The sequence below is a fragment of the Triticum aestivum genome, chromosome 5A (assembly GCF_018294505.1).
Source record: "Triticum aestivum cultivar Chinese Spring chromosome 5A, IWGSC CS RefSeq v2.1, whole genome shotgun sequence".
NCBI classification, from domain to species: domain Eukaryota; kingdom Viridiplantae; phylum Streptophyta; class Magnoliopsida; order Poales; family Poaceae; genus Triticum; species Triticum aestivum.
Window position 1 is genome coordinate 417,016,241 of NC_057806.1, and position 12,312 is coordinate 417,028,552.

Here is a 12,312-nt window from a genome sequence, read left to right on the forward strand (position 1 = left end):
AGTTAGCAGCAGTAGAGAAGGAATCGCTCGATCGGGTTCAGTTAGCAGCCATCGATCGATCGCTCGGGTTCAGTAACGCATAGCCTGCAGTGCAATCGCTCGGGTTCAGTTAGAGCCCAACGCCTCGCTTGGGTTCAGTTAGAGCCAACACCTCGCACACACGCGCGTACCTGTACGAGAGAAATGCGCATCGCTCGGCCCCCGACCTCCCACCATAACCGGGAACTCCCTGAAATTTTCCTCGCCCTCGCTTCTACCATGGTTTTTTTCCGTCATGGACGGCCCAAAGAATATCATGCAGCTGCGTCTCCGTCCCGCCCAGGACGAAAAGCCCATTTTCTGTCATAATTTTTTGTCATAGAAGTAGGAGCCCACCACATATATGATGATACCGGGTTTTGTCACAATTATCATCATAGAAGTGTCATATGTATGACAGAAAAAAATTCTTTCGGCCCAAAATGTCACGGATGTGTCTTTTTTTGTAGTGTTGATGGGGTGTTAGTGCCGCTTTCCTCGCCTCCCCGGCAACGGCGCAAAAAAAGAGGTTTGTAGGACAGTAGCAAATTTCCCTCAAGTGGATGACCTAAGGTTTATCAATCCGTAGGAGGCGTAGGATGAAGATGGTCTCTCTCAAGCAACCCTGCAACCAAATAACAAAGAGTCTCTTGTGTCCCCAACACACCCAATACAATGGTAAATTGTATAGGTGCACTAGTTCGGCGAAGAGATGGTGATACAAGTGGTATATGGATAGTAGATAATAGTTTTTGTAATCTGAAAATATAAAAACAGCAAGGTAACTAATGATAAAAGTGAGCACAAACGGTATTGCAATGTGTTGAAACAAGGCCTAGGTACTTTCACTAGTGCAAGTTCTCTCAACAATAATAACATAATTGGATCACGTAACTATCCCCCACCATGCAACAAAGAGTCACTCCAAAGTCACTAATAGCGGAGAACAAACGAAGAGATTAAGGTAGGGTATGAAACCACCTCAAAGTTATTCTTTCCAATTAATCCGTTGGGCTATTCCTATAAGTGTCACAAATAGCCCTAGAGTTTGTACTAGAATAACACCTTAAGACACAAATCAACCAAAACCCTAATGTCACCTAGATACTCAAATCTCACCTGAAGTATCCGTGAGTATGATTATACGATATGCATCACACAATCTCAGATTCATCCATTCAAACCAACACAAAGTACTTCAAAGAGTGCCCCATAGTTTCTATCGGCGAGCCAAGACGAAAACGTGTGCCAACCCCTATGCATAGATTCCCAAGGTCACGGAACCCGCAAGTTGTTCACCAAAACATACATCAAGTGGATCAATAGAATACCCCATTGTCACCACGGGTATCCCACGCAAGACATACATCAAGTGTTTTCAAATCCTTAAAGACTCAATCCGATAAGATAACTTCAAAGGGAAAACTCAATCCATTACAAGAGAATAGAGGGGGAGAAATATCATAAGATCCAACTATAATAACAAAGCTTGCGATACATCAAGATCGTATCACCTCAAGAACACGAGAGAGAGAGGTCAAACACATAGCTACTAGTACATACCCTCAGCCCCAAGGGAGAACTACTCCCTCCTCATCATGGAGAGCGCCGGGATGATGAATATGGCCACCGGAGAGGAATTCCCCCTCCGGCAGGGTGCCAGAACGGGTCTAGATTGGTTTTCGGTGGCTATGGAGGCTTCTGGCGGCGGAACTCCCGATCTATTGTGCTCCCCGAAGTTTTTAGGGTATTTGGGTATACATGGGAGGAACAAGTACGTCGATGGACCTCTGGGCTGTCCACAAGGCAGGGGGCGCGCCCCCCACCCTCGTGGGCTGCCCGGGACTCTCCCGGTCCATCTCCGATACTCTATGGGCTTCTTCTGGTCCAAAAATAAGTTCCGTGAAGTTTCAGGTCAATTGGACTCTATTTGATTTTCCTTTTCTGCGATACTCTAAAACAAGGAAAAATAGAAACTGGCACTAGGCTCTGGGTTAATAGGTTAGTCCCAAAAATTATATAAAATAGCATATAAATGCATATAAAACATCCATGGTTGATAATATAATAGCATGGAACAATCAAAAATTACAGATACGTTGGAGACGTATCACTGTGCCGTTCTCGCCACTTGTTATCCCCGAGCCAGATGTTACTGCCGCCACGTAAGAAGCAACAGCGGTCGTTTGGGCTGCCATGGCCGCCCGGTCGCAGATTGCGGCCGCGCTCATGCACCTTGTGAGAACACGCATGGCAGCTGTGGCCGTGCTCTTGCCGGAGTGGGCCATCGAAGTTGCCCTCACGACGCGGGTCCATGTGCCCATCTTTCGCCGGCTATGATTGAACAGTGAAATGATATTTGGGAGCGAGCTAGTGTGCTTGAGACATCCGCTGTGGACTTTAGCCGACACACCTTCTCGCGTAAGCCATAGGCGTACTATACACCGAAGGTGCTCCAAGATATTTTGTACTACATCTCACACGGTTGGTGATAATAAACTATGTCTGATCTACTTGATTTGAATTACAAAATGGGGTCACAGCGGCAATTGACGCTATTTGAATTGCTAGACCTTTTATCTGGAGTGAACATGCAACTATATGTGTGTCGTAAAAGAATTGGAATTATTCAGGATTCATTTGAACATTTTATACATTAAATTGGTTTTCTAGCCATTTCAGGTGCACAATTCAAAATTAAACTACATGCACATGCTCCAGTGCATATAATTTGGTTTAAAAATCAAATATGTGTCCTTGGGTGCATGCTTAGGTCCCATGCAAGAAATGGGAGTAAATTTCACACACCAGGGCACCGTTGATTGCCGGCAAAACATTGAGATGCCTCGTTTTTAAATTCTAGTAACTCCAAAACTCGTCTAAAATTCATAAAACTTGGCATGCTATCATGGAGCAGCATCAACATGTCGTGGTAAAAATTTTGTACCATTTGGGGCAGGTTTGGGTATATGCTTCTCATAAACCAGAGCTTCTCACAACAAGCATGATGGTTTTGGTAGGGAATGTCCCACCTTTGGGGACGAAACAATATCCATTGCCTCTTATTGCTTCCAAAAAAATTCTCATGTCAACATAGAACAATAGGAGTGTTGTATCATTTTTTGTGATTTTTCAAGGTTCGTTTGGACATTTTTATGCATTAACTGAGTTTTCAATGCATTTATGTGCATAATTCAATTTTGAACTACATGCACATGCTCGAGTGCATATAATTTGGTTGAAAAATCAAATATGTGTCCTTGGGTGCATGCTTAGGTCACATGCAAGAAATGGGAATGAATTTCAAACACCAGGGCACCGTTGATTACCGGCAAAACATTGAGATGCCTGGTTTTTATATTCTAGTAAATCCAAAACTCGTCTGAAATTCATGAAACTTGGCATGCTATCATGGAGCGGCATCAACATGCCGTGGTAAAATATTTGTCCCATTTGGGGCAGGTTTGTGTATATGCTTCTCACAAACCAGGGCTTCTCACAACAAGCATGATGGTTTCGGTAGGGAACGTCCCACCTTTGGGGACGAAACGATATCCATTGAGTCTTATTACTTCCAAAAATAATCTTGTGACAACATAGAACAACAGGAGTGTTGTGTCAATCTTTGTGATTTTTCGGGGTTCGTTTGGACATTTTTATGCATTAACTGAGTTTTCAATGCATTTATGTGCATAATTCAAATTTGAACTACATGCACATGCTCTAGTGCATATAATTTGGTTGAAAAATAAAATATGTGTCCTTGGGTGCATGCTTAGGTCCCATGCAAGAAATGAGAATGAATTTCAAACACCACGGCACCGTTGATTGCCGGCAAAACATTGAGATGCCTGGTTTTTAAATTCTAGTAAATCCAAAACTCATCTGAAATTCATGAAACTTGGCATGCTATCATGGAGCGGCATCAACATGTTGTGGTAAAAAAATTGTCCCATTTGGGGCAGGTTTGGGTATATGCTTCTCGCAACAAGCATGATGGTTTTGGTAGGGAACGTCCCACCTTTGGGGACAAAATGATATCCATTGCCTCTTATTGCTTCCAAACATTTTCTCGTGTCAACATAGAACAACAGGAGGGTTGTGTCATTTTTTGTGATTTTTCGGGGTTCATTTGGACATTTTTATGCATTAACTTAGTTTTCATTGCATTTCTTTGCATAATTCAAATTTGAACTACATGCACATGCTCTATTGCATATAAATTGGTTGAAAAATCTAATTTGTATCCTTGGGTGAATTTCTAGGTCCCATGCAAGAAATGAGAATGAATTTCAAACACTAGGGCACCATTGATTGCCGGCAAAATGTTGAGATGCCTGGTTTTTAAATTCTAGTAAATCCAAAACTCGTCTGGAATTCATGAAACTTGGCATGCTATCATGGAGCAGCATCAACATGCCGTGGTAAAAGTTTTGTCCCATTTGGGGCAGGTTTGGGTATATGCTTCTCACAAACAAGAGCTTCTCACAACAAGCATGATGGTTTGGTTGGGAACGTCCCACCTTTGGGGACGAAACGATATCCATTGCCTCTTATTGCTTCCAAAAAATTTCTCGTGTCAACATAGAACAATAGGAGTGTTATGTCAATTTTTGTGATTTTTTGGGGTTCGTTTGGACATTTTTATGCATTAACTGAGTTTTCAATGCATTTATGTGCATCATTCAAATTTGAACTACATGCACATGCTCTAGTGCATATAAGTTGGTTAAAATGAAATATGTGTCCTTGGGTGCATGCTTAGGTCCCATGCAAGAAATGAGAATGAATTTCAAACACCAGGGCACCATTGATTACTGGCAAAACATTGAGATGCCTAGTTTTCAAATTCTAGTAAATCCAAAACTCGTGTGAAATTCATGAAACTTGGCATGCTATCATGGAATGGCACCCGACATGCTGTGGCATTTTTCGTGTCCATTTTGGGAGAAGGCGCACTCGAATAATGACAGCCAACAAAGGCATTTTGAAAAAATATCTGCCACTTTAATATCTCAAACGTTTGTATAATTCAAACCGTGTGTGTTCTGTTAACCATTCATGTGACGACACGTGTCTTGGTTTTAGTGGTTGTAGGAGGTGCCGTGCGGACAGCTGCTTGACCTTGACTTAACGGGAGGCGTGCGACTGCAGTCCGGTGTACAGGCTAACCAAGAGGAGTGCAAGCTGTCCTTTAATGTGTAGGCTCACTGGGTAACATGCGAGCTGTACGCTGCGCAGGTTCACTGGATAAGAGGGCCCTTTGACTTCCATGGCCGCCCGCCTTCCTCTCCATTAATGGCGCTCGAGCCGCTGTTTAATACGGCCGGTCTTACTGTTCGCCTCCCATTCCCCTCCCTCCCGCAGACCTCCAGCAACGCCATGGCGTAGAATGATCATCTGCCACTAGTCTTCAAGTTTGGTGAAGTCGACTCTGAGCTAGAGGAGATAGAAAATAAGGATGAATGGGGCCTCATGGACATGGCCCAGAACGAGCTGACCGCGGCGGTTGCTGCCCCCGCTCCCGTCCAAGCTCCCATCCGAAGGTACTGTAATGAACTCATTCTTTATTTATATTGGTGTTATACCTACTGTATTCCAACTTCTCTATGGTTTATAAACTATTTTACTAGCCATAGATTCATCAAAATAAGCAAACAACACACGAAAAACAGAATCTGTCACAAACAGAACAGTCTGTAGTAATCTGTAGCTAGCGCAAGATCTGGAACCCCAAAAATTCTAAAATAAATTGCTAGACGTGAGTAATTTATCTATTAATCATGTGAAAAAGAATTTACTAAATAGCACCTTCCAAATAAAAATGACAGCAGTTCTCGTGAGCGCTAAAGTTTCTGTTTTTTACAGCAAGTTCAACAAGACTTTCCCCAAGTCTTCCCAACGGTTCTACTTGGTACAAAAACTAATTAAACACAACCAAAACAGAGGATAGATAAATTATTTATTACTAAAAAGGAGAAAAAAAGAAAGGAATAAAAATAAAATTGGGTTGCCTCCCAACAAGCGCTATTGTTTAACGCCCCTAGCTAGGCATAACAATCAAGAATAGATCTAGGTATTGCCATCTTTGGTAGGCAATCCATATGTGGCTCTCATAATAGATTTATAAGGTAATTTAATTTTCTTTCTAGGAAAGTGTTCCATGTCTTTCCTTAATGTAAATTGGAATCTAATATTTCCTTCCTTCATATCAATAATTGCACCAATCGTTCTAAGGAAAGGTCTACCAAGAATAATAGGACATGAAGGATTGCAATCTATGTCAAGAACAATAAGATCTGTGGGGACATAACAATAAGAACATAATTAATTCTTCCCATAAGTTTCTTAATAGCGGAATCCTCAAGGTGCAAGTTTAGAGAGCAATCATCAAAATCACGGAAACCTAACAAATCACACAAGGTCTTTGGAATCGTGGAAACACTAGGACCCAAATCACATAAAGCATATCATTCATGATCTTTAATTTTAATTTTAATAGTTGGTTCCCGCTCATCATAAAGTTTTCTAGGGATAGAAACTTCCAATTCAAGTTTTTCTTCATAAGATTGCATCAAGGCATCAATGATATGTTTAGTAAATGCTTTATTTTGACTATAAGCATGAGGAGAATTTAGCACGGATTGCAACAAGGAAATACAATCAATCAAAGATAAATTTTCATAGTTAAATTCCTTGAAATCCATAATAGTGGGTTTAGCAACATCTAGGGTTTTAATTTCTTCAATCCCACTTTTATCAAATTTAGCATCAAGATCAACAAATTCCGAATTCTTGGAATGCCTTCTAGGTAAAGGTGGATCATATTCAGTCCCATAATTATCAAGATTCATATTGCAAAACAAAGATTTAATAGGGGACACATCAATAACTTTTAGATCTTCATCTTTATTTTCATAGCAATTAGAAGAACACACTCTTATAAAGGCATCTTTCTTAGCACGCATCCTAGCGGTTCTTTCTTTGCACTCATCAATGGAAATTCTCATGGCTTTGAGAGACTCATTGATATCATGCTTAGGTGGAATAAATATAAGTTTCAAAGAATCAACATCAAGAGCAATTCTATCAATGTTCCTAGCCAAATCATCAATCTTAAGCAATTTTTCTTCAATCATAGCATTAAAATTCTTTTGCAAAGTAATAAATTCTTTAATATTAGATTAAAAATCAGAGGGCATCTTATTATAATTTCCATAAGAATTGTTGTAGGAATTACCATAATTATTAGAGGAATTACTAGGATAAGGCCTAGGATTATAATTTCCTCTATACGCGTTGTTACCAAAATTGTTCCTACCAACAAAATTCACATCCATAGATTCATTATTATTCTCAATCAAAGTAGACAAGGGCATATCATTAGGATCAGAAGAAATACTCTTATTAGAAAATAATTTCATAAGTTCATCCATCTTTCCACTCAAAACATTAATTTCTTCTATCACATGCACCTTTCTATTAGTAGATCTTTCAGTATGCCATTGAGAATAATTAACCATAATATTATCTAGAAGTTTAGTAGCTTCTCCTAAAGTGATTTCCATAAAAGTGCCTCCCGCGGCCGAATCTAAAAGATTTCTAGAAGCAAAATTCAATCCGGCATAAAAATTCTGAACAATCATCCATAAATTTAAACCATGAGTAGGGCAATTATGTATCATTAGTTTCATTCTCTCCCAAGCTTGTGCAACATGTTCATGATCAAGTTGCTTAAAATTCATAATATAGTTTCTAAGAGAGATGATCTTAGCAGGAGGAAAATACTTAGAGATAAAAGCATCTTTGCACTTATTCCATGAATCAATACTATTTTTAGGCAAAGACGAAAACCAAGCTTTAGCACGATCTCTAAGCGAAAAAGGAAATAGCTTCAATTTAGCAATATCATTATCCACATCTTTCTTCTTTTGCATGTCACACAAATCAATGAAGATATTTAGATGGGTAGCGGCATCTTCACTAGGAAGGCCGGAGAACGGATCTTTCATGACAAGATTCAGCAAAGCAGCATTAATTTCACAAGATTCAGCATAGGTGTCGGTGTCAAAACCGGCGGATCTCGGGTAGGGGGTCCCGAACTGTGCGTCTAGGGCGGATGGTAACAGGAGGCAGGGAACACGATGTTTTACCCAGGTTCGGGCCCTCTTGATGGAGGTAAAACCCTATGTCCTGCTTGATTTATTCTTGATGATATGAGTATTACAAGAGTTGATCTACCACGAGATTGAACAGGCTAAACCCTAGAAGCTAGCCTATGGTATGATTGTATGTTGTCCTACGGATTAAAATCCTCCGGTTTATATAGACACCGGAGGGGGCTAGGGTTACACAAGGTCGGTTACAAAGGAGGAGAGATATATGTCCGTATTGCCTAGCTTGCCTTCCACGCCAAGTAGAGTCCCATCCGGACATGAGACGAAGTCTTCAATCTTGTATCTTCATAGTCCAACAGTCCGGCCAAAGGATATAGTCGGGCTGTCCGAGACCCCCTAATCCAGGACTCCCTCAGTAGCCCCTGAACCAGGCTTCAATGACAATGAGTCCGGCGCGCAGTATTGTCTTCAGCATTGCAAGGCGGGTTCCTCCTCCGAATACACCACGAAAGAATTTGAATACAAGGATAGTGTCCGACCCTGCAAAATAAGTTCCACATACCACCGTAGAGAGAATAATATTTCCACAAATCTAATCTGCTGACACGTTTTGGCAACACGACATCACGCCATGGCTCGGTGATTATTCGAACTGTTTTCTTTAACTAGCCCCGCACATAACGCAAGGCAGTTTCTTGACACGTCTTGTTAAAGCAGAGATCGTGTCCCCCTTATTACGGGATTCTCATCAATACGGTCGTGGGTAACCCAACCATGCCTAGGACTCCTAGATTTTAGGCAAGTCCCAAACGGCCACGAGGAGGACGCTTGATATTCACCCTCTTTATAAAGGGTCAAGGCTTTTACTTTTTTCCTCCCGTGCTCAATCGAATCCCTCCCCCGCCTCGAGTTCTAACACTCAAAGCCTAGGTCAGGTGCTTCGGATCTTCAATCATGTCCGAATCTAGCCTCCAGGGCTGGTTTATGCCCTCCTCCGTCATAGAAGAGGATATCAAGATGTTGAGGGAGGCAAGATACCTGACCGCCGAAGTCTCACATCGGCTGCCCGCTTGAGGGCAGGTCGTCCCTACTCCTGAACCCAATGAAGATGCCGTGTTCATCTCCCACTTCCTCCGAGGAATAGGCCTCACTCTAGATCCCTTCGTAAGGGGTTTGATGTTCTATTACGGGCGTGATTTCCATGATCTAGCCCCGAATTCCTTTCTCCACATCTCGGCATTTATTGTCGTATGTGAGGCCTTCCTACACATTACCCCTCACTTCGGCCTGTGGCTCAAGACCTTTGATGTGAAGCCGAAGACGGTCGAGGGGCAGTATGCAGCGTGCGGGGGTGCATTAATAAGCAAGATTGCCGGAGCTCCGTGGCCAAAAGGTTCATTACCAGAGGTGTCTGGATTATGGCAATGGGAGTGGTTCTACATCACCGCTCCCAGAAGTGCCAAGTGGGTAGTTTCCTCCGCCTTTCGCTCAGGCCCTCCACCACAACTGATGTCATGGATTAGCAGGGGGCTGAGCTGGGCTCCAGCCAAGGATGTGCCCATACTGTAGAGCCGCATCCGGGATCTCTTCGAGGGAGATTTTAGTTTGGTTATGGTAGTGCAAGTCATGCTGGTTCGTCAAGTCCAGCCTTGCAAATGCCGGCCCCTCCGCTTGTGGGAATTCAACCCAGAAGGACCGCGCGCTATTCAGAATTTCCTCGGCCTGAGACACGAGGAGATGTACAAGTCGTTCTTCGAAACCCAAATAGAGTGTCCGGACACTTCCAAGGACGTGGGCCTGAGCAGCAACCGCACCGCAGCCCAAGTAAGTAATCCTCTAGCCGAACACACTGTCTTTCATTTATCATGATGCCATTCTAAAGAATCGCCTTTTGACAAGGACTAGATAACAAAGGCAAAGATGATCCGGTGTTCGGCCCCCCTTCCCGAAGGCTTGGACAATCCAGTGCTGGAAAAGATGCTCGAGCCAGCACCTTGCCTAGTTCTCTCAAAGGAAGAAGAAGGGGGGAATAAAGAGGGCGAAAGCAGGCCCCCTCCGCTACCTATTCCAACCGAGGGAACGAGCGCCTCCGTGAGGGAGGATAACCAAGGGAAGGAATCTGACATTCCCTCGCCCCAGGGGAGGAAGAGACTACCTCTGATGACCCGGAAACCAAGGTTTCCAAACGGGAGAAGAAAACTCCACCAAAGGGTCCCACCTCGGAGGGTGCTCTTGCCACACAAAGTCCGTGCGGGGATCAGCCCTCTAACGAGCTGTAAGTAATCAAAAACTACTTAATAGTGAAGATATACTACCTTACTTCTGAGGAAGTTAACCGAAACATCTATCTTGCAGTTCGGATCTGAGCCCTTCTCAGCAGAGCTCATCTTTGGGGGATCTTCTTCCTGAGATGATGGAGAGCGAGACGCCTCCCCCGGATTCCCTGGCTCAAGAAGCGGGCGACCTTGAAGTGTCGTCACGGAGAGTTTTTCGGATCCGGCAAGGCCAGAAGGTAATCCCATGGTCACCCGAAGCCCTCGGTATCCGGCTCTTGAAGAGAGAAATCAAAAGAGTCCAGCACCACTTGGTATGCAGTCGGACGTACTGAGGGTCTGCAAGAGCGAGCGACTATCTCAGAAGAGCACTGTACATTAATGTGTACGGTGATTGAAAGGATTTCGTCCGTCGAAAATGGGTTGCATGAAGCCTTTATGAGTCTACTGACGGGCTTTGAGGTACGTGAAATGATATGTGTTTGTGGTAGTACCGCACATTTTTAGGTGCGCCCTGTGTAGATAGTAGCCCCTGAGACTCTGGTTGTCGTCGAGAACGGCGGCGAACAGAGGATCGTAGTCCCAGGTAATAACCAGACTGCCGTTATGTGCAAGTGTCTGAAGCTCCGGTGGCTAGCCAGACTGATGGGGTTGCCGAACTAAAATGGCGACTGGATGCGGCAGATGCCAACATCGAGCTTGTTAACAAGCGGCTTGATGAGGCACAGGGTAGGTGATATTTATAGTGAATGTCACATAGTAAGAGTAGCATAATGCCAGTATCTTTAATATGTTGTGACTGCAGATGGAGCTGCCACCATGGAGGCCCTGCGGGAAGAGCTTGTCCGAGCCAAGGAGCAAGCAAGGAGTAGTAATGCAGCCGCTTTGAAGGCGGCCGAAGAGTTGAAAGCCAAGAAGGCCGCTCATAGCGAGAGCAAATAGAAAATGGCCAAAATGGTTGTGAAGTTAAAAGACACTGCCGACCGCTGCCAGTTTCTTGAAGAAGAAAACCGGGCGAAGGCTATGGACCTTGAAAAGGCCACAATGGCGACCAAAGACACCTGCTCTGCAATGAGCGAAGAAGGAGGAACTCGGTGAAGCCAGGGACATTGTGGCTGGGAAGCCCTTTATGCTGCGGAGGAAGTTCGGAGATCCGTGGTATGCCCCTCTGGATCGGCTGTGTAGTTCGGCCGTCGCATATCTGGACCTAGCGGCGAGCGCTGTTGATGCGGCCGAATACTTCCGAGATCAGACAGACAATGAAGTGGACAAGTTGTTCTGGTCGCAATTTAACGTTCCAAAGCGTCCGCTTCCATTCACTGATCAGCTTGCCGAATGGGCCGAACTCAATAAATTGTCCGGACTCGCCATGAGGTCTGTCGTGGATCATCTGTGGCCGGAAAGGCCAAAGCCGAACAACTATTTTAGCTTGGTGCAGCAGTTCCTTGGTGCGGTGCCGCGCATTAATGCGATGAAGAGGTCGGCGTGCATAGAAGGCTCGCCGATGGCCCTTGCCCGTGTCAAAACATACTGGGCGGAGATGGATGCCACCACTGTCGCGGCACAGGGTTCGGCCATAGGCCGAGTGGCTGTCGAGCACTATTTTGAAGTTCTTGAGGGCGCTCATACGATAGAGGCCCAGTGCTCAAAGAATGTTATGTTTGAGTGACATGTATTCCCATTGTAAAAACAATGTTTTATTGAATTTATCAAGGCTGTATTTATAGGTTTGCCCGAAAGTATTGTGATGCCTCATGTGCGGCCGTTTATGTATGCATGTATATAACCTAAAAGATTGCAGTCGTTGGCTTCAGCCCCCACGCATATAATGTGGGGGTGTTCGCAGAAGACGCGTATTCACACTTAATCCAACGTCTTGGTCCTAATAAGGAGGTGATAGCACA